General features: G+C 41.0%; 1 protein-coding gene across 1 annotated transcript in view; it reads right to left on the bottom strand.

Moving 5' to 3' along the window:
• Positions 1-21447, bottom strand: part of Bmpr1a (bone morphogenetic protein receptor type 1A) — a 104455-nt gene extending 83008 nt beyond the window's left edge. Inside the window, exon 1 of the mRNA XM_005348610.3 lies at positions 21376-21447. The gene's annotated coding sequence lies outside the window, so the exon portion shown is untranslated. The remainder of the gene's footprint in view (positions 1-21375) is intronic.

Below are 21447 nucleotides of genomic sequence, written 5' to 3'. Positions count from 1 at the left end.
TCACTTCACTTTCTTCTACCTTGAACTCATCTTTCCATGACATTTATCCCACAAATTTGCCCTACTGCGTGAAGCTCTTACTAACCAAAGTGAATATTTTTCAAGTTTCAGTGAAAATTTTTTCTTCCATTGATTTATAAATGGAATTTTTAAGAATTTCCCATCATAAACAAACCATTAAGTAAAAATAATTGGAAAATTTATTGGGGATTCAATTATTATGATTATTAGCAGCATACTAATTTAAGGGACAAATGTTACATAATTTAGTAAATAACTGTTAAAATTATTCACTAAAAATGTATTCCTATATGATGGGCATCTTCCTAAATTATTTTATGCTATCTTTTAAAACAATGTTGCTAAAGTAAGAGACTGTTTAGCCAATTTACAGAACAAGTTCCAGGGCAGGAAGGGCTACACAGAGAAACCCATCTCAAAACAAAGTCACAACTTCAAGAGTCACTCTGAGCTTTGTATTCAAAGTTTTAGCATCATTCACCATTAAATATTTTTTGTTACAGATTCAATGCAATGCCCACCAAAAATCCCAGCAAAATTCTTCAAAGACCTCAAAAGAACGGTATTCAACTTCATATGGAAAAGCAAAAAACCCAGGATAGCCAAAACAATCCTGTACAAACTTCTGGAGGCATCACAATCCCTGACTTCAAATTCTCTACTACAGAGCCACAGTACTGAAAACAGCCTGGTATTGGCATAAGGAACAGACAGGAGGACCAATGGAACCAAATACAAGACCTGGATATCAATCCACACATCTTCAAACACCTAATTTTTGATAAAGAAGCAAAAAATATCAAATGGAAAAAAGAAAGCATATTTAACAAGTGGTGCTGGCATAACTGGATATCAATATATAGAAGAATGAAAATAGACCCCTTATCTATCATCATGCACAAAACTCAAGTCCAAATGGATCAAAGACCTCATCATAAAGCCAGCTACACTGAACCTTATAGAAGAGAAAGTGGGGAGTACACTTGAACACATTGGCACAGGGAACCACTTCCTAAATAAAACCCAAGCAGCACAGACACTGAAACAATTAATAAATGGGACCTCCTGAAACTGAAAAGCTTCTGTAAAGCAAAGGACACGGTCAACAAAACAAAACAACAGTCTACAGAATAGGAAAAGATCTTCACTAACCCCACATCAGATAGAGGTCTCATCTCCAAAATATGCAAAGAACTCAAGAAATTGGATACCAAAAGAACACATAATCCAATAAAAAAAAATGGAGTACAGACCTAAACAGAGAACTCTCAACAGAGGAATCTAAAATGGCTGAAAGACACTTAAGGAAATGTTTGACATCCTTAGTCATCAGAGAAATGCAAATCAAAACAACTCTTGAGATTCCATCTTACATCTGAAAGAATGGCCAAGATCAAAAACACTGATTGTCATGCTGGAGAGGTTCTGGGAAAAAGGGAACACTTCTGCATTGCTGGTGGGAGTACAAACTGGTAGAACCCATTTGGATGTCAGTGTGGTGACTCTCAGTAAATTAGGAAACAGCCCTCCTTAAGACCCAGTAATACCACTTTTGGGTATATATCCAAAGGATGCTCAATCGTGACACGAGGACATGTGCTCAACTATGTTCATAGCAACATTGTTTGCCATAGCCAGAACCTGGAAACAACCTAAATGTCCCTCGACCAAAGAATAGATGAGGAAAATGTGGTACATTTACACAATAGAGTATTACACAGCAGAAAAAAATAATGACAGCTTGAATTTTGCAGGAAAATGGATGGAACTAGAAAACATTCTTTTGAGTGAGGTAACCCAGACACAGAAAGACAATTATCACATGTACTCACTCATAGGTGATTTTTAAACATAAAGCAAAGAAAGCCAGTCTACAAATCACAATCCCAAAGAACTTAGACAACAATGAGGACACTAAGAGAGACTTACATAGATCTAATCTACATGGGAAGTAAAAAGTAGAAAAAGATATCCTGAGTAAATTGGGAGCATGGGGACCTTGGGGGAGGAGGGGAGAGGCAGGGAAGGGAGCAGAGAAAAAATATAGAGCTCCATAAATATCAATTAAAAAAATTTAAGCCGGGTGGTGGTGGCGCACGCCTTTAATCCCAGCACTCGGGAGGCAGAGGCAGGGGAGCCCCGTGAGTTCGAGACCAGCCTGGTCTACAGAGCTAGTTCCAGGACAGGCTCCAAAGCCACAGAGAAACCCTGTCCCGAAAAAACCACAAAAAAAATTTTTGTTGTTGCCAAAGATTGAACCCTTCACATGCATCATTGAACTTACCCCAGACCTAAAATATTTTTAATATTTTAGCAGCTAACAATTTATTTCTGAATAATGAACTTGAAAATAATTTCAGTCCTGTTAGAAGCAAAAAAAAAAAAATTCTCTTTTCATTAAAAGCAAACCAAAGACTGGGACCATGTAACTTCTTAATATTAACACCAACATTTGAAACTGCCATTTTGCGGATTTTTTAAAAATGTACATTGGTGTTTTTGCCTGCATGTATTTATGTGTGAAGGTGCCAAGTCCACTGGAACTGGAGTTACAAACAGTTGTGAGCTGCCATGGGTGTTGGGAATCAAACTCAGGTCTTCTGGAAGAGCGGCTAGTGCTCTTAACTGCTGAGCCATCTCTCCAGCTCCAATCATTTTAAGGATTCTTGAAGGTTTGATTCATTTTTGGAAATATGAAATTCACATAGCATAAAATTCCCCCATTTGATAACTTTACGTATATGCACAAAAGATCACTACTAATTAAATTCCAAAACATTCTCTCTCTCTCTCTCTCTCTCTCTCTCTCTCTCTCTCTCTCTCTCTCTCACACACACACACACACACACACACACACACACACACACCCCGCGCATCAAAACAAAAATCTTTACTACTCCCACTATCAGCACCAGTAGGCTATTTTTTTCTTCTAATGATCTGCCTTTTCCTAACATTCCTTATAAATGAATTCATACAATATGTGGTCTTTTGTGAATGACTTATTCACTCTGCTTTTCTTTCTTGTAGGGCGGAGGGTTAGGTAGTCTAGGCTAGCTCTGAAATTCCTTTGAAACCAATGAGGACTTTGAACTGGTCGTCCTGCCTCCACCTCTCAAGTACTGGGATGACTTGCATGCACTTCCAGACTGGTTTTAGTGGGGCTGGAGATGGAATGCACAGTGCATTCTGGGCAAGCCCTCTGCCAACTGAACTATATTCCTAGCCCCCACAAATGATTTCAAAGCCAACACTTACTTCTTACCTGCTCACACAGGTGCATATAAACATGTACCCACACATGCAGGGCCCCCAAAACATATCATTCTATCTAAAAAAAAAGTCATTACTCTAAGAGCTATGTTATTAAACAGCTCTTAAAGTAATATGGCTGATTGTCTTTATAATATTATATATTTTATCTTAACCATGTGGAAATAGTAGTCTGGGAAGTGGAGTGGAGGAGCCTCAAACAGTGCAAGGCTTCCTAGAACACTGAGTTGGAATGGTGGAAACAATGGAGCTGTCAAAGGGAATCTATGAGCTGTAAAGGAATAACACTCAGAGTGGGGTTAAACAAACAAGGGAGGTGGGCATGGTGGCACAGGCCTATGATGGTAATCTCAGCACTACAGATCACAGCATGCTCAAGCCAGAAGAGACTACATAGCAAAACTATCAAAAGAGAAAAAGAAAGAGAATGAGATAAACTGTCAAACAGAAGAAAAAAAAATCCCAAGCAACAACACAAAATACACAATACCATTTATATAAAATGCCAAAAAATAGATATGTATTTGCATTAGTGGGGAGAAAAATTTAGGATTCTTAGTTAGGGTTTCTACTGCTAAGATAAAACACCATGATCAAAAAACCTGGGGAGAAAGGGGCTTATTTCACTTATTCTTTCATATGATAGTTCATTATCAAAGGAAATAAGGGCAGGAACTAACCAAACAGAGCAGGAACCTGGATGCAGGAGCTGATGCAGAGGCCATGGAGGAGTCCTGCTTACTAGCTTGTTCCTCATGGATTATTCAGACTGCTTTCTTATGAACCCAGGTCTACCAGCCCAGGGGTATCCCCAACCACAATGGGCTACCCCTTCACCCTCCATCTCCCCACCTTCCTCACCCCTGTCAATCACTAATTAAGAAAATACTCTACAGGCTTGCCTACAGCCCAATTTTATGGAGGCATTTTCTCAACTGGAGTTCTCTCCTCTCAGATGACTCTAGTTTATGTCAAGTTGACATAAGACTAGCCAGCACAAATACCTATAATAGTAACAGTAATTACCAATGAGAAGTAAACTGAGAAAAAGGGAAAGTAATGAGCCTAGGAGAAAGTTCACTTTTTATATACTGACAGAATTCGGTGTTAACTATTAAGTATATGCTACATTTTAATAAATTTGTTTTTACGATTTATTTTTGTTTTTTGTATTTTCAAAATAAGGTTTCTCTGTGCAGCCCTGGCAGTCGTGGAGTAGGTTGGTAGGTAGACCAGAGTAGCCTTGAACTCAGAGATTGGCCTGCCTCTGCCTCCTAAGTGCTAAGATTAAAAGCAAACGCCACCATGGCCAGGATTACTTTTTTTTGTAATTGATATGTAAGTAATGTGTGCATCATGTGTGCAGGCAGATAGCACTGGAGGCAAGAAAGTGGCATCGGATCCCCTGCGGCGAGAGTAAAGACAGTTTTAAACCACCTGATCTGGGTGCTGGGGAAATTTTCAGTTTTCTCAAAGAGCAGCACTTAACTCTCTCGCCCCATGGTTACAGTGTTTGAAAAAGTTAGTTTTAGAGGAACCCCTTCCATTTCTCTCTGTATTTTTTGGTATTCTTCTAGCAAGACAGCAGGATCTACAGCCTCCAGATCCCAGACAACTCAGGGATACACGCCCTCTGACTATAAACTTCTTTAAAGTTTATTTTTATAACAGAGTACACCAGATGGTAGTTTGGGCTCTCTAGGTGCACTCAGAAAGCAGCCAGACTTCTGCTTGCTACCAACTCTTCAAAACAAAGGACTTTCTCTGTAGAAGTAAGCAGGACACTGGAACTTTTATCTTTCAGAGCTCTCTCACCATTCAAAACATGTCTGGGATGGAAGCCCAGTAGGCCAAAGATCAGCAGACACACATAGCAAATAAAGCAACTGTTTAACGTCTCAAATTGGCGATTGCTGCCGGGCGTTGGTGGCGCACGCCTTTAATCCCAGCACTCGGGAGGCAGAAGCAGGCGGATCTCTGTGAGTTCGAGACCAGCCTGGTCTACAGAGCTAGTTCCAGGACAGGCTCCAAAGCCACAGAGAAACCCTGTCTCGGAAAAAAAAAAAATTGGCGATTGCTGGTCTATAAGAAACCTCTTATTTACCAAATTCATAGACTACTCATCTAATTAGTTTCTCAGCTGACCATCTTGACTTTTACATAGACTGTATGTCTGGCAAAGCACACTGATAAATTCTATCTATATACCCTTGACAGTCTCCTCAAATGAAAACACACACACACATTTTAAAAACAGAGATTTATTTTTAAATTATGTGTATGCATCCCTGTCAGTACCCACGGAGGCCAGAGGCATCAGATCCCTCTGCAAAGGGTTCCAGGTCTCCTGTGAACTCCTGACATGCTGTGTGTCTGACATGCAGGGAATAAATCATTAAGTGCTACTAAGCAATCTCCCCAATCTTATGCTTTTTGTTTTAGGTTCTAATATTGCAATAGCTAAAGCCTCTATTAGTAACAATGGCATTAAAGATGCACTCAGTAGGAGCTAATACTCATAACTATTTTTGTCCTTAAAATAAATTGGTCTTCCTTATTTTATAGTGTAAATGATATCACAGATTTCTGAGTGTAAAATTGCCTTGCAATCCTTGAGCTACTTTTATTCTACAATTTAACACACCTGTATTTTTTAAAAGATTTATTTATTTATTATGTATACTTTTTGATTGCTTGATCATGAGTTCTCTCAGCTGTCTTCATCTGATTTTGTTAGTCTAATTATGACTAGTTTCTCCTTTACTTTTTAATTTTCCTTAAACTTATGTAATATAAAAGCCATTCATTATTTTTGAAGTCTTATTTAAAAAAAAAAAAACTGCCCTTGAAAAGTGTGTGCCCGACAACCTTTTCTACCTCTTCCCAGCTACTAGTTATCTAAAGTTTTTCCATGCCGTCTCATAACCTAGTCTTGGCCCAAGGTCCAATATCATCCCGGAATCCTAAAGAAGGGGGAAAACAGTATACAAGAGCATCACATGTCAGTACCACTGAAGAGCTCCTGATGTATAATTTCATAAAATATTGATTTGGGCACTGATGATATAAGCAGGAAATCTAAATTTATTCCCCTAAAAGTATTGTTATTTTTAGAAAAAAATCTGCATGACTCCTAAGAAATGAAAGCAAACTTAAAGACGAATTAAATGTACATTTAAAAGAATTAAATTATAGTTACTGATATGAAATATTCTATTTCAGACATATTTTTTTAAAAACATGAGCCTTGCTCTTTATGTAGCAGAACCCATGAATAAAGAATGCACAGCTGTCCAGTACATGTTGGGAGTCTGTTCAAGCTAGAGGGTCTGGATGTTCACCAACACCTAGTTTTTAACTCCCTTAGTTTAGGTTCTACCTTCCCACATTTCATTCTACTTTAATCCATCATTGCAAAAAAATAAAATAGTAAGTCAGATTTGAAACACTTTAACATGTTTTAAAAAGTTAAAAGCTAGCCGGGCGATGGTGGCGCACGCCTTTAATCCCAGCACTCGGGAGGCAGAGGCAGGTGGATCTCTGAGTTCGAGACCAGCCTGGTCTACAGAGCTAGTTCCAGGACAGGCTCTAAAGCCACAGAGAAACCCTGTCTCGAAGAAAAAAAAAAAAGTTAAAAGCTACAAAACTGACAAATAACAAGAATGTAGAAAGGCCTGGTCAGTAGGGTTTGTTGAAGGATGAAAGGCAGGACTGTGAGATCTCGGCCGACCTGGGCTACACATTTTGCTGGGGGTGGTGGCTCACGCCTTTAATCCCATCGCTGAAAGGCAGAGGCTGACCTGGTACACTCCGAATTCCAGGACAGCCAGGCAGTTACACAGAGAAACCTTCTCTTGAAGGAAAAAAAAAAAATGTAGGGAAGGACGTAACTGAATATATAACTCACAGTCACATCTTCAAAACTTTGTATTTAGATACTATTCTTTACTTTGAAGTTTCTTAAACTTTAGTTTCAAACACCAAGAGAAGCTTACTCAAAATCTTAAATTAGGGTAGCAACATTAGGCAATAATTTCAATTTAAAGTTTCAATGCTGGTATTTATAGATGTTATTTTTTAGTAATATTACTTAAGAAATTTTAACTTTTCAATTTTTTCAGTTCTGTAGACCAGACTAGCCTCAAACTCACGATCCTCCTGCCTTCTCTTTCAGCAAGTGAAGATAGCCTGCCTCCCAAGTGCTGGGATTAAAGACATGGGCCACCACTGCTTGGCTTAATCACTTGCTTTTTAAATTAAACTTTTTCATGGGAACCTGTAGGGGCTTCCTCAAATACATATATACAGCTATATAAATTGTATTTAAATGGAGTTTCTTATCATATAATGGGAGAGTTAATACCCCAACTAGACATCATATGCTACCAAATAAAACTCCCAGGATCAAGAGGAATGGGTTACATCTTTTTGAGCTGTTGGCTAACAGGGTGCCATGAATCTCCTCACACACACTTTATAGGCTCTTGCCAATGCTATTAGTTACTCTCCACAACTTGGCAGGAAGACCCTATTGCTGACAGCACCACACACTCAAGTCATCAAACATGGAGAAACAGCTAGTGCTCAAGTGGAAATTTCACTCTCGCTGACTAGTGTTCACAGTGCTCACCCACATGCTACTACAGGAGAAAAGTACTCATCAGTCTAACCAGATGCAAATCCCACAATATCAATCTGCCTCCAAACACACAGACTAGTGCAATAGCAACACAAACATTACAGGATTAGCCAACTACTTTGGGAGGGAGGGGTCATAAACAGAGTTTCTCTGTGTAACCACCCTGGCTGTCCTGGAACTAACTCACTTTGTAGACCGGGCTGACCTCAAGCTCACAAGAGATTTGCCGGCCTCTGCCTCCCAAATACTGCGATTAAATGGCTCTGTACTACATCCCTCCTCTCAAGGCTCAGGAATCTATGCAGAAGAGGATGCAGAATGATTTACGAATCAGAGGAAGTGGACAACTCCAAGGAAGCTAGTTCCACGACAGACTCCAAAGCCATAGAGAAACCCTGTCTCGAAAAACAAAACAAAACAAAAACAAAAAAAATAAGGTTTTAACTCAGCCAGGTGGTGGTGGTGTACGCTTAATCCCAGCACTCGCTTTTAATCCCAGCACTTGGGAGGCAGAGGCAGGCAGATCTCTGTGAGTTTAAGGCCAGCCTGGTCTATGGAGTGAGTTCCAGGACAGCCAGGACTGCGCAGAGAATCGCTGTCTCAGAAACCAAAAGAGGTTTTTGGTTTTTTTTTTAAGTTTTTTTTGGGGGGTTTTTCAAGACAGGGTTTCTCCGTAGCTTTTTGGTTCCTGTCCTGGAACTAGCTCTTGTAGATCAGGCTGGCCTCGAACTCACAGAGATCCGCCTGCCTCTGCCTCCCGAGTGCTGGGATTAAAGGCGTGCGCCACCACTGCCCGGCCCAAAAGAGTTTTAACTCTTTGGCTGAAAGCATTAAATATGGTAAACAGAGTATACAGTACACAGCACAATAAACATAAATGACTTAACACAGGGGGGTCAGACATTACACTGGCTGCTTTTCCAAAGGACCTGGGTTCAATCCTCAACATCCATAAGGCATGTCACAATTGTCAGTAACTCCAGTTCCAGGAAATCTGACATTTTTTTTCTGGACTCTATGGTCACCAGGCATACACATGGTACACAGACATACAAGCATGCAAAACACCAATGCCCATAAAATAATAACTAAACATATAAATAAACCTAGTCTTTTCTAAATTTTAGTGTCTGGGTATCCAGATTAAAGAAAAGTCTCTGTAACTATTATCAAAATTGGTTGATTTCTATTTTTATTTTGTTTTTGATATTTGTTTTGTTTTGGTTGTTTTGAGGCAGGTTTTCTCTATATTACCTTGGCTGTCTTGGAACTCACTTTGTAGACCAGGCTGGTCACTTTGTAGTCTACCTGCCTCTGCCTCCCAAGTGCTGGGATTAAAAGTGTGAACTATCACACATGGCAGATTTTTATTTACTTATTTTTTGGAGACAGGGTTTCTTTGTTTAGCCGTTTCTGACTGTACTGGAACTCTGATCTGTAGACCAGTCTGGCCTTGAACTCAGAGATCCACCTGCCTCTGCCTCCCAAGTACTAAAGAAATCAGCCAGGGTAGGGTATGGTGGTACAATCCTTTAATTCCAGCACTCAGGAGGCAGAGGCAAACAGATCTCTGTGAATTTCAGGCCAGCCAAAGCTACACAGTGAGATCCTGTCAATAAATAAATAAGCAAGGGTAGTAATACGTGCTTGTAATACTAGCACTCAGGAGGCTGAGGACTGACTGAGACTATACTGGGCTAAATTTTCATTTTGAGGACAGCTTGAAGTACATAGCAAGACCCTAACTCCAAAAGAAAAGAAATCAGTAAGTTCTTTGTGTAAAAATTAAACTTAGAAGTCAGCAAGACAGTTCATGAGTAAAGGCACGTACTGTGAAGGCCTGGCAACTGGAGTACTGTCCCTGGGACCCACATGGTACAAGAAGTGTGGTAACTTTAATGCCAGTACTCAGGGGGCAGAGGCATGCAGATCTCTGAGTTCAAGACCAGCCTGGTCCACATACCAAATTCCAGGCTTAAAAAAGGGTAGGTGATGGTGGCTAGAGATGCTTCAGTAGTTAAGAGCATTAACTGTTCTTCAGGGGATTAGAAGTCAATTCCCAGCACCCACATGGCAAGCAGGCCACAAAGGTCAGTAACTCCAGTCCCAAGGCATGATGATGCCCTCTTCTGACCTCTGTGAGTAGTACACACACATGACACAGACATACATTCAGACAAACACACCCAAAAGAAAATCTCAAAGAAATTTAACCTAAATCAATGACTCTGTCATTCCTTCTCAATGTTACGACCAAAGAACCTGTACAAACCATTTACTCTTTTATGCAAACTGATAAAGATGCTATGAAAATAATTTTAAGAACAAAGACTCAGAGCCATGTCATTATGCCACTCCATTTTTAAAACTAGCATTACATGAGGGCTGGAAAGACGATTCAGCAATTAAGAGCACTGCCGCTCTTTCAGAGAACTTGGGCCCAATTCCCAGCACCCACACAGCAGCTCATAACTATCTGTAACCCTAATTCCAGGGGAGCTGGCACATTCACACATAAATACATGTGGGCAGAACACTAAAGCACATAAAAATGTAAATTAAAAATTTAAGAATAGCATTACAGCTGCAGGAATAAACAAAGGGGTAGGAGAAGTATGTAGAGAAGTACATCTAATAGTACATTCAACCTTATTCAGTAAATCTTTAGTTTTGGAGAACAACAGATTTTAGAAAATTCAGTTTAAAGCAACTTTACACAAGCTTAAAGTATTTTTACATATTTTTTCTTTTTTTAGCTGAAAACTATGAACAAATTTTACATATTTTTAAATAATACTATTTTAAAGTTTTTTTTAGAGAAGCTTCACTTTATCTTTATCTGGATGCTGGGGTAGGGGTGAATCTAGCCATTACTGAACAGGAAAAAAATTTCCTTTACTCTCTTTAGGTTCAACAACTAAACCTAAGAATTAAACTCATTCTCTCTCTCTCTCTCTCTCTCTCTCTCTCTCTCTCTCTCTCTCTCTCCCCCTCTTTCCTCTCCGTCTCTCTCTTCCTCTCTCCCTCTTTTAGGAACCGTAAGTGGTGATTCTGAGACACAGTTAACAGTTTTGTATCAGAGTCTATTATGTGGTGACAAATTCTCTCTACTAAGACTCAATCTTCCCTGGTTTCAAAATCCCAAAAGGAAGAGCTTTGTGAAAACTCGAGTCCCCATAGGAGCTTTAAGACCTTATGACAAGTGAGTTCTTTTGGAAAGCTCTGCTTTAGGCAAGTAAGGAATTTGGGACAAAATTCTACCTGCAAATGCCTTTAGGTCAAAATAATTTTATGACACAGAAACATACTTTGGACCCTGTTGCCATTAATAGATACAAATATGTGAACTTTCATTGTACAAGGTATTTCATTTGCACTCTCAGCAATACAAAATACTGTAGGACAAAATTCATACACTGAAAGCTTATGACAAATTCAGAGCATAAGCTAATTATCAGAGCAGCGAAGAAACTTTGTAGCAGGAGTAACTTCTTCAGCAGATGAGCAAAGTGAAAATAGACCGATAACTATAAAGGGGAAGAAGACACACAAACACTGTTAGTGGGGATGAAGATCTGCCACAGCAAACAGTTACTCTCCCTGAAGTTTGTGCACCTTCTCTTTGAGTAGACACATTCTTTAAGAATTTAATCTACAAAATAGTTTCACAGAATGAGATAGAACTATTTATAACACAAGAGAATAAAACTGGAAAAACAATCTTAGCATTAATCAATAGGGGACTGGTAATAGTGAACACATGCATGCAATCATATCACCCAGGACACTGAGACTGGACGACGCCACTTGTTCAAGGTCAGTAAAGGCCAGCCACTGTTACATAGTAAGGCCCTATCTCAAAAGCAAATAAAATGCAACTGTATCCATAAAATGGAATACCAATTATTTTAAAAGAATGAAAATCAAAACACACTGACATAAAATTCTGCCCATATATAGCCAATGAAAACAAAGTTGTTGTTGTTTTTAAATGGCCTATTTTTGGATAGGGGAGGAAAAGAATGGAAGAAACAAAGACAATGGAAAAGAAAGTACACTAATTCCTATGCATTCATCAATGGTGATGGGAGGTGAAGATTATAGAATAGCCGGGCAGTAGTGGCGCACGCCTTTAATCCCATCACTCGGGAGGCAGAGGCAGGCGGATCTCTGTGAGTTCGAGACCAGCCTGGTCTACAGAGCTAGTTCCAGGAAAGGCTCCAAAGCCACAGAGAAACCCTGTCTCGAAAAAAAAAAAAAAAAAGATTATAGAATAATCTCATATCACCCTACCTAATTTTAGGCACAGATGTGTATCTTCTACTAACAGGAAAAAAAGGAGGGGTTAAAGAAAAAAGTCAGGTGCAATAAGCATACACCTGTTAATCCGGAATTCAGAAAGCTGAGACAACTGTGAGTTCAGAGTTCAAGGCTACTGTAAGCAACAAAGGGAGACTGCCAAAAATAAAACAAGAAAAACCCACAAAATAATAATCTCTTTAACCCAATGTATTCAAAGTAGCATTTTAATATGCAATCAACATTTTGAAAGCACAAGGTATTTCACATTTTTGCACTATTACAATGGCTGGTGTGTAACTTAATTTACAAACCATGACATAATTCAGACTAGCCACATTTTAAAGGTCTAACAGCCACATGCAATAGGAGTACTGCAGTGATCAATACAGATCCGAAGACTTAGAATGCTAATCCAAAAAGGTATATTGTAGGCAACTTAGACTACCAAGGTAGTAAGTAGGAAGTGAACACCACAGGAAATGCAGACTGGGCCAGAGAAAGGTAGTCTCAGATGATTTAGATTTTATATTGTAAGCTAATAAGAAATACACACATCCCCCCCCGCAAATTTTTTTTTTTTTTTTTTTTTTTTTTTTAGCAAACACAAATGGTGAGTAGAAGTACTCTTTCTTTTCTCTTTCTGTGTAGCCCTGGCTGCCGGGAGCTTGTTCTGTAGACCACTCTGGCCTCAAACTCAGATATCCGCTTGCTTCGGCCTCCCCAGTACTAGGACTAAAGGTGTGCACTGACGACTCAGCCACTGAGGACGCAGCCACTTGGCCGCCGCCATCACTACCTGGCACCATTCCAATCCCCTGTCTTGCAAACACTGCCAAGGCTAAAAGGAGCTTTTCTGGCAGAAGTCAGGAATCCAGCCATCAGGACCCAAAGCACAATATGACCTGTGATATCAGCAGCTAACTGCTCTGCGCTGAAGTCATGGATTTTTCTTGCTTTAATTTTTTTTTAACTACCTTTATTTATTTGAGAGGACAATGCACACCTGTGGAGGTAAGGGGACAACTTGTAGGAGGTTTTCTCCCTCCAGGCCATGGATACCTGGCACAGAACACAGGTTCCCCTCAAGATGAGTCCTCTTTTCTTTCTCTGCAGTAGGAAAAGACCTGAAAGGTCACATGTTCTCTTTCACTTTCGAGACCAGGAAGCCACAGATCCCAGAAGTTCTGTGTGATATCCAAGACTGCACAGCTGCTCTGCAGTAGAGACAGCACTAGATATTCACCATCATCAACCTTGAAGCCCAGTCATCACTCTTTCTGCGTTTTGGACCGTTTTTCATAGTTACTAAATTATCCATACTGGATATACTGCTCTCATAATTAAGAAAAAAAGCCAACAAAAACGTTTGCTTTTAAAACAAACATCTTTCCTCTCCTCTACGTGCATTGTTCTAATCAGCAAGGTTCCTTGTCACACTCTGTTGTAAGATCTCTAAACCTCCCGAGTAATATCTTAACCTAACTACAGTTAAACGACTGCTTAATGTCAGTCTTCTCTCTCTACTTAGGCCTTAAGTTGTTACTACTTAGAATCTTTGATGAATATACCAGGAGACGTTGGGAAGAAGCCCATAGAATAGCCATAAAATCCAAAATTATTTTTTCTTCAGATTCTAAAAAAAAAAAATGACCTTTAGAAGGCTAAGAATAAGAACCAAAGTGGATGTAGCCTTATCTATCTAGCGTCATCTTTTATTTGGTAAAAACTACCACTTGCCCACCCAACATGGTTCTAGAAAGGCCACTATGGTGGTGTTTAAAAGCTCAGTGCTCAAGCAGGTATGTAAGGAAGGCCCAGACACCAAGGACACTCCATCCTTCACATACATGCATAAGCATCTCTGCAAGAGACAGATTTATACAACTAGAAAAGGTTTCCTTCCACTGCTCTGAATCCACAACAGTCAGGTCTAGGTTGGCCTGGATTAGTTACCAGAGGCCCTCCTCTGCCAGATAAATGCCTTGGCCAAAAAGTGAACCCCAAAATGTGAGGAGCAGAGATATCACTTTAATACCACCACTAGATCCAGTCACTTTTTTCTAGCTGTTCATTTGTCTTAATATGGTAGGGTCTTTCTTCTCTTAAACTTAATATATATTGGGCTTGTCAAACTGTAAGCAAGTTACTTTTGAGAACCACCCAATCAATCCTTCTGTTAAAACATACAATCTAGCTGGGCAATGGTGGCGCAAGCCTTTAATCCCAGCACTCAGGAGGCAGAGGCAGGTGGATCTCTGTGAGTTCTAGGCCAGCCTGGTCTACAAGAGCTAGTGACAGGACAGGCTCCAAAGCTACAGAGAAACCCTGTCTCGAAAAACTAAAATAAAAAAATTAAAAAAAACATACAATCTAAACCGGGCGGTGGTGGCTCACACCTTTAATCGCAGAACATGAGAGGCAGGGCAGGTGAAACTCTGTAACTTCGGGGACAGCCTGGTCTACAGTGCGAGTTCCAGGACAGACTCCAAAGCTACACAGAGAAACCCTGCCTTGAAAAACAAAAGCACAAACACACACACACAATCTACATGATAATCACTCCAGATTGTCTTCCTCCAGCCCAAACCTTTGTAAAATTTCAGGACCATATATACAGTTGTCAAAAACATCTTTAAAAAAAATTTGATGCTAGAGATTGAACCCAGGATTTAATACCTACACAAATAAGCACTCTACCACTCAGCTGCAGCCTGGGCCCCAGAAACCTCTATTTGATTGTTTTTAAACTCCTTAGATAAAAATAAAAAATACACCTCTTGGGGCCAGAGAGGTGGCTCAGTGGGTAAATACACTTGCCACCAAGTCTGCCCAATGAAGTTCAATGCCCAGAACCGACATGATAGAGAACTGGGGTGATGGCACATGTATGCCCACAGAGGCACACAATCAATCAATGCAAAAATTACACTATTTTTCACCACAGACCCGCCCCTTCCTCCACATTTTTTTCATCTTAGTCATCAATTCAAATCACTCTGCTTCCCCAGCTAGAACTTGGGAGTCAGTCTTAAGCAAATCCTGCCCTTTCTCATCTGTACCTAGTTAACAAAGTCTTGCCATAATTTCCTTCCACTGTCCTCCTCTCCTCTACGGCCCAGCTCATTAAAACTTGCAAGTTCCAGGGTCTTCAGGTCTTTCTTCAAACTGATTCTTCAGTGAATAATTATTCTCCCAAAGGGCAAAGCTGATGTCTTCTCCCTACTCCTGGCAAACCTCAGCCCCCTGGAATCATATTACAGCCAGATGAGCCAAGCACCATTATTTAGACTAGCACTGTGAATCTATACGGTACGAAAACAAGGTTCATGAACAGTATAAAAAGAAGAGAATGAAGTCCATAACAAGAGGAAAAGTGAAACACTCAAAAAGAATTTCAATGTGTATTCAATTTCTATTCATTAGTTCTATATTTAACTGCCCAGATGAACCTGATTTAGGGATTCACTAAGCCCAAACTGAGATGAATTCCACTGTCTATCAATTTCCTTAAACCCCTTAACTAATGCTCTTAAAAAAAAATCTCTAAGATCTCTTGGCACATTGTTGGGCAGGGTGAGGGGGGGGGGACGATTGACCTCAAATTCTTAATTCTTCTACCTGAGCCTCCAGAGTGCTGTGATTTCAAAGACAGTCTCAACTTTATTTGTTCATTTATCTTAACATTTCCAAGACAGGGTTTCAATGTGTAGCCGTAGCTGTCCTGGAACTCACAGCAATCTTTCTGCCTCTGCCTTCCAATTGCTGGGATTAAAGGAGTGCACCACCACGGCCTGGCTCCCAACTTTATTTTTTTAAGAACCCTGGAACTCTGGTGGCAGGTGTCTTTAATTCCAGCACTCCAGAGGCAGAAGCAGGCAGATCTCTGTGAGTTCAAGGCCAGCCTGAGGTATAAAAAGAACCCTGTCTTGAAAAAAATAAAAATAAAATACTGGGTGAAAAGATTGGCACACATTAAAATAATAATTTAATTTAAAAAATTCAAAGACATTTTTATGTTTACTTGTTTTAGGTTTGTTTTTTGTTTGTTTGTTTGTTTTTCAAGAGAGGGTTTCTCTGTGTATCTTTGGCTGTTCTGGAACTCACTCTGTAGACCAGGCTGGCCTCAAATTTTTGAAACCTGCCTGCCTCTCAAGACCTGGGATTAAAGGTGTGCGCCACTGTGTCTAGCCTGTTTTTGGTTTAACAGGCTGGTCCTGAGCTTCAGATTCCCCTCTGCCTCCATCTCAAAAATGTTGGGCTCAAGGATGCACCACCACACCTGTCTTATAATTTACTTTGAAAAACTAAATATAAACTGGGTATGATGACAGGCAGCTGAATTCCCAGCTACTTGCAAGAAGATTTATCCCAGGAATTTGGGTCCAGCCTGAACAATACAAGACTCTGTCCCTTAACAAGAACAAATAAATAAAATACAGTGGACAGTCTTCTTTTCCATGGGATTCCACCAACCCTGAACTAAACAGGAGACAAATATAGTAGAAATTAAAGTGGAAGGGGGAACACCATGAAAACCAAATAAACTCCAAATAAACATTTTATTCCGTCATGACATGGAATCCATGCCTAGCACTGTTAACAGGGCCAAAAAACTGAGGACCCTAGTGGAGAACTTACTATCAATATTTTGCTAAATAGACCTAGTGTTAAAATATCTACTAATGACTTATTGCTCTACCCACAGATCCATCCCTCTCTCAGTCCTCATCAGAGAAGCTTCTTCCAATAGATGGGAATTCACACAGAGCCCCACAACTGGTGAATGTGCAGAGGAGAGTAAAAGACTGGAGCTGAGTCACTGGAGGCCAGGGAGTGGTGGCACACACCTTTAATCCCAGGCCCAGGAAGAACGAGGCAGAGGGATCTCTATTCAAGGCCACCTTGGGCTACACAAGAGAATGCTCACACAAAGGTGCTCCCAGCACTTGGGAGGTGGAGACAGGAGTGATATGGCGGGTGGAAACAGAAGCTCAGTGCAGTCTGAGGTTTGGTGGAGATAGATGGAGTCTGGAGATGCAGTCTGAGGACAGGATCGCCCCTTTGGTCTGAGCACTGGTAGAGGTAAAAGAACTCTCTAGTGGCTGGTTGCTCTGCTTCTCTGATCTTCAGCATTAACCCATATATCTGACTCTGGGTTTTTATTATTAAGACCAACTAGAATTTGTGCTACCCCGAGTGCTCAACATTAAATGGAACCAACATATCACACCCCTCCAACATATCACACCCCTCCAAGAAAGGTTCAAGGATCCTGTAAAAGGTGATGACCGGGAAGACTGAGGTGGTGAACAGCTTCAAGGAAATGGTGTTTTTTTTCTGAACACAACAGGGCACTTGCACAAAGAAACTCACAGAGGCTATGACAGCATGCATAAGACCTGTACAAACTCAAACCAGACAAAATCCCAACATGGGGGTGAGGGGTAGACATGAAATCCCACCAGTAGCTGAGGAGTTGTTACTACATTGGATAGCTGTTAAGAGGGGGAAGTCAGTTTTATTCAATGGCATGGTCCCTGGTAGGCTGACCATACTTCAAGGCAGGCCTGACTCAAGAGTAGCTGAGCAACACAAATTGAACGATGAGTTTATTTTTAAAAAAAATTTTAGGCAGTGGTGGCACACATCCTAACATTTGGTAAACAGTCAGGTAGATCTGAGTTCAAGGACAGCCTGGTCTACAGATCGAGTTCTAAGACTGCTAGAGCTATACATAGAGAAACTCTGTCTCGAAAAACAACAACAAAGAAATTATTTTAAAAAAGAAAAGGCAAAAAAAAAAAAAGAAAAGGCAAAGTTGGGTGCACAGGGAGATGAAGGTGAAGGATGAATCTGGGAGTCTAGAGGATGAATTATATTCAAAACAAACTGTTTATAGAAAACTCAAGAAATAAATTCCTGGAAAAAAAAATACAAAACCCAGGGCTAAAGTGATGGCTCAGAAAGTAAGAGCTTTTGCTGTTCTTTCAGAGGGCCAAAGTTTTGCTTCCCAGGATCGACTCTGAGCTGCTCACAATTGCCTGAAACTCCAGCAGCTCCAAGGAACCCAACACCCTCTCTTCTGACCTTCCTGTACACCCACATTCACAAGCACATACAAGCCCACCCAGAGACATGCATGCATATGGCTAATTAAAAATAAAAACAAATCTTAAAAAATATGAAACTCTAAAATTCACACAAGAAATAGAAATTTTACACAAACTAATAGTTATTAAGTAAATTGAAAAGTCTTCTCCAGAAAAAAATATCTTGGTCTAAATAAATGATTTTATATATATGCTAGTTGTTCAAGGGCAATAATCCCAATTTAAACTGCTCTTTCCTGAAAAGAGAACAAGGAAAGTTATCCAGTCATTCTAAACATTATAATCCCAACAGCAGCATAAACTAAGACTTGTATCAGAGTTGGCAGGAATAAAAAGAAGAGTCACGGTATCAGGAAAGAAAGAAAGGAGCTACAGATGTTGGCTACAGACTAGACTCAGGAAGGACATGATGCGTTAACAAGGATAGGTAGCACCATAATCCAACCACTAAGGAAGAGCTCATCTGAACTAGACTACCAGGTATAGTTTCTTACATAAAGCAACCAGAAGGCGTCAAGTTCAGAAGGCAAATCAGAATTTTAGAAATAATCAGACAGAAAAATCTGAACAATAATTCACGGGAGAACTAGTCAGAAGGCTCATCAGGAAAAGGTGCTTGCCACCATCTAAGCTGGAGGACCTGAACTCCCAGGACACGTGTGGCGAAATCAAAGACTCACTCCCACAAGGTACCCTCTGGCCTCCACTGGTGTGCCAAGGCAGCATACACAGAATAAACGTAATAATTCCTAGGAACCATTTTTTTTAAAGTGATGTTAAAAGTGAAACCTGGAAACCATTTAGAATAATTAAGAAAAAAGAGAAGAATAGAAGTAGGAAAGAAGGCAAAAAAGAGAATAAAACCACCACGTCAGAGGCCCCCTTTTCACCTAATTCTTTCTCCCTGCATAATTGTCAGGATGCAAAATAACATTTTTAGAGAGGTCTTCCTAGATTCTCTCAGCAACTCCAGCACCAGGTCAGGTCTCCACTTTAAGCTTTTATAATATCCTACTCTTGAATTATCATCACAATTACACTTAATTACATAGAACTTTTCCTTCCACACGTCTCCCCTACTAGACTTTAAGCTCCACGAGTATAGGAAGCCCGTGTGGTTGCCCCCCAGCCTCAGTACATACTCCGGAACTACAAGGACACTTCTGTGGGATGTCAGCCCAGCAGGGGATGTAGCTCGGTCTGAGTTCCTCCCTAACAGACACTTCGGGTCTCTGAACAGTTTCCATCTCATTTGGCTATACAGCTCCTTCTTGAATATGAAATCCTGTCAATAAGGAGTTAAGTTGATGGATGGTCACCAATGTCCAGGGAGGAAAACTAAGTCTACTCCTGGCAGTCTCTCCAGAAAGGATTATGGGTAACTGTACTTTAATTTTACTTCAACTTTGCTCTATTTTGCAGTTTTTCCTTAACGACCAGGTATTACTTTTGTAATAAAAAAAAACTTCAAAATGTTAACAATTTGGAAAAAAAACACAACACGGCGTGAGAGAATAGCAAAACTATAGAAAAGTTTTTGTAAACTGAAAGATCCTAAGTACACGTGTACTTTTAAAAACCCCAAAATACCAGCCTTGTCTACACTGCCAGTTCGAGGCCAACCTGAACGACGTAGTGAAACTCTGATTATAAAATCAACAGTAACAACAAAAAGACTACAGAGCTCACACTCCAATAGGTGGAAAAGGAGATGAATCCAGGTGTTCATTAGTGAAGTGGTTTGGGATCCTCTAGAAGGCATCCAAAGCAAAGGGCACCCACCGGATGCTGCCCTCTTAACGGGTAGCGAGACCTGAGGGCAGTTAAAAAGGCCCGAAAGGGCACCACTGAGAATGTTAGAAGGGACACATAAAGCAAAAGTATCGCTTCAATGCAAAACGCATTCCACGTTTTAATCTGCCTTCCATAAGAATTCCTACAGAAGTGTTAATATTTTAGTTTTGACCGTAAAAAGCTAATTTTGGTTCGACATCCCTTTTGTTCAACTGAGAATAATAAACATTAAATTACTTTTTACTTTATCCCCAACTTTAATTCCCCCTCACGAGCAAACACACGAGTCGTTTACGACTCAGGCAACACAGAATTTCATACAGAACTGGAAGACGCTCCTGAGTTTACACAATTTGCTTTTGTAAGGGGGTCATACTCTTGAATACGACGTCCCTGGGTGCAATTCCAGCTCACTTTTCTAAGTTATTTAACCTCTGCGTCTCGGTTTCCTCCTCTAAAGCAACATAGAATCCAATAACCAGGGTTATCTCAAGAAGTAAATGACGTGACACGAGCGCGTACCGTGTCCTCAGAACAGTTTGTAAACCGTTTAAAAGAGAAAACCGGCAGCCCTTTAACCTGATGAAAAAGATCGACGACACCACGACGGACTCTTACACGTAACAAACCGGCAGGCACTAACACACAGAGTATTATTCTTCTCCCCTGACGCGTTTCTCTCTCTTTTTCTTCCTTCTTTTTTCTTTCTTTCTTTTTCCAAATCTTTCCGCTAGGAGTCTGGAAGGGGTGGGGGATGTCCACGCAATCCGGCACAAAGTTTTCCGAAATCCAAGTGCAGAATCACAACAGACATGGCAGCGGAGGCCGCGCAGAACAACAGGTGAACCAACTCGCAAGGACAGAGGGTTCTGCGCCCTCCCGCAGCCAAGTTGGAGGGCGGGCCGAGCACTTAGTCCGGCCTCCATCCCCGCACCGAACCCGCTTCCTTCTCTCTTTTTTTTTTTCCCCAGGCAAGAATCTCGAGACCCAGCCCCAGACCCAGGCGCGCAGCTCCGGAGCGGGAGCGGAGCTCCGTTCCCATTTAAGGACTCCAGAAGCGTCTTCCGAGGGGTGGGAATGCGAACAAAAGGCGAGCGCGGGCAGGCCGGGCCGCGGGGCCGGGGTCTCCCGCAGGCCCCGCCGAGGCGCGTCGCGGCCTCCCCCGCGCGGCCACCGTCGCCCCAAACTTCGCCAGTCTCCCGCGGCGCACCCGCACTCCTCGACCCGCCAACTCACCGGGATCCCGAGAAACTCATCCTCCAGCGCTCGGCGCAGGCGGGCACGGACAGGCGCGGGGCGCCGGGGCCC

The sequence above is a fragment of the Microtus ochrogaster genome, chromosome 6, assembly GCF_000317375.1.
Source record: "Microtus ochrogaster isolate Prairie Vole_2 chromosome 6, MicOch1.0, whole genome shotgun sequence".
Classification (NCBI taxonomy): Eukaryota; Metazoa; Chordata; class Mammalia; order Rodentia; family Cricetidae; genus Microtus; species Microtus ochrogaster.
This window is presented reverse-complemented; position numbering and strand designations above follow the sequence as displayed.